Source organism: Muscardinus avellanarius (assembly GCF_963383645.1).
Source record: "Muscardinus avellanarius genome assembly, chromosome: X".
Classification (NCBI taxonomy): Eukaryota; Metazoa; Chordata; class Mammalia; order Rodentia; family Gliridae; genus Muscardinus; species Muscardinus avellanarius.
The window spans coordinates 101,500,799-101,502,812 of record NC_137792.1 but is presented as its reverse complement, the minus strand read 5'-3'; the positions used below and the strand labels follow the sequence as shown (position 1 = coordinate 101,502,812).

General features: G+C 39.7%; 1 pseudogene across 1 annotated transcript; it reads right to left on the bottom strand.

The window, feature by feature from the left end:
- Positions 1-287: 287 nt before the first annotated feature.
- LOC308279118 (nucleophosmin-like) lies at positions 288-1,343 on the bottom strand (annotated as a pseudogene). The gene has a single exon. The product of its transcript is annotated as a nucleophosmin-like (transcript).
- Between the last annotated feature and the right edge of the window lie 671 nt (positions 1,344-2,014).

The following is a 2,014-nucleotide window of genomic DNA, read 5'->3' as shown; positions in this document are numbered from 1 at the left end:
TCAACTTTTTTTTGTATTGCTAGATGTTATTTATTTAACATTTTGTTTAGGATTTTTATTTTTATTTTTATTTTTATTTTTTTTATTGTCACACTGTGTTCATACATTGTAATGGGATAAAAAAAAAACAACTTTTGTAGACATACATGCACACGTCGCCCAGTTAGCCCTTACCCTATCCCCACCCCGTTCCCTCTCCATCCCTCCATCCCATTCTTGGCTTAGTGGTTGACATCTAGTATTATAGCAATTTATCCCAAATTAACAATGATAATCTCACAGAACAGTTTCATTTGTCTGATACCAAGCTTTTGATGACTTAAAGATAACATTTCAATATTTCTTTTTGCTTTCTTTCTTCAATTATTGTAGCTTTATAAGGTTTGAAATCAGAAAATATGCATCTTCTAGCTTTGTTCTTTTGTGAGATCGTTTTGGGTATCTAGAGTCCATATTCCATATTAGGATAGTTTTTTTCTGAAAAATAAATAAATAAATAAATAAATAAATAAATAAATGTATGATAGTTTTACCTAAAAAAAAAGAAAAAATATTCTCAAATATTCTTAAAGAGACTTCCTCCACTGCCAGAGATCTTGAATAGCCTCCTGGTCAGTCATCCAGAAGCAATTCTTCATGTAATTGATGAATTTAGCCTCCATTTTGGGTAGTTAACCGCCTTTTTCTATACTTGCTTGCATCTTTGCTTTAATGTCTTCTACAGAAGTAGGTCCTTTGGGGGTTTTTAGGGGTTTTTTTTTCCTGTTTTTTGAAGGATTCTTGACCTTTTGATCTTGGTGTAGATGGTTTTGAGTCTTTTCCATTCTGGTTAGATTTCTGCGCATTTTTGGCTGGAGTATCTCATACAGATTTTTTCACTGGAACTTCTTCAGTTTCCTCATCATCAAAATCCTCCTCCTCCTCCTCATCATCATCTTCATCATCATCGTCATCTTCATCAGCAGCAAGCTTTACTTTTTTCTGCGGTACCTTGCTACCACTTCCAGGGGGCAGATCGCTTTCCAGATATACTTAGGAGTTTTACATCTTCCTCTTCTTCATCTTCTGACTCTGCATCTTCTTCCACAGCTACTAAATGTTGTCCACTAATATGCACAGGCCCCGAGCCACACTTCAACCTTAAGACCACAGGTGGTGTAATTTTAAAGCCCCCAAGAGAAACCGCTGGCTGCACAGACATTTTCAAAGTTGCCAATGTTACTTTAATTGGACTGCCTTCATAGTTCATTGCCTCTGCTTCCACGATGTGCAACTCATCCTTTGCACCAGCACCTAAACTGACCGTTCTTAATGATAACTGGTGCTCGTTTTCATCATTATCCACTTTAAAGTGATAATCTTTGTCAGCCTTAAGCTCACAACCTCCTGGGCCCATGCCTGAGGCCATTTGTATTACGGGAGGCCGAAGCTGGGCCTCAGCAGACCGGTTCTGCATCACCTCAGGCCCTAGGCCATGGATCTCTTCCCAGGGCTCCAGGCCGCTCCCCCATCCCCCATTCGGGCGCCACCCCTGCCCCCCCCCTATTTTATTTTTAAACAGGGTCTCACTAGGTTGACAAAAGTCTCACTACTGGCTGAGGCTGTCCTTAAACCCATGATCTTGCTGTCTCAGCCTCCCAAGTACTTGAATTACAGGTGTGCACCACCATGCCCGGCTTTTACTTTTTATTTTGAAATAGAGTCTCGCTAGGTTGCTAAGGGTCTTGGTAAGTTGCTGAGGCTAACCTCAAACCTGTGATCCTCCTGTATCTGCCTCCCAAGTATTGGGATTACAGGTATGTACTACCATACCTGGCATAGTCTGGTTTTTAGCAGTGTCCACCTACTGCCTCTCTGTAACTTCTTCCCCTTAGGTTTTGTGCCTATTCTCTGCACAAAATTAGACAACACCTTTTGGATTTTATGTAAAAGCAGTTATGGCACATTTAAGTCTTTCTTACAAGTTATGATTTCTAGATTATTTGGATCACTTTTTTTTCTGGATGCAGTTATT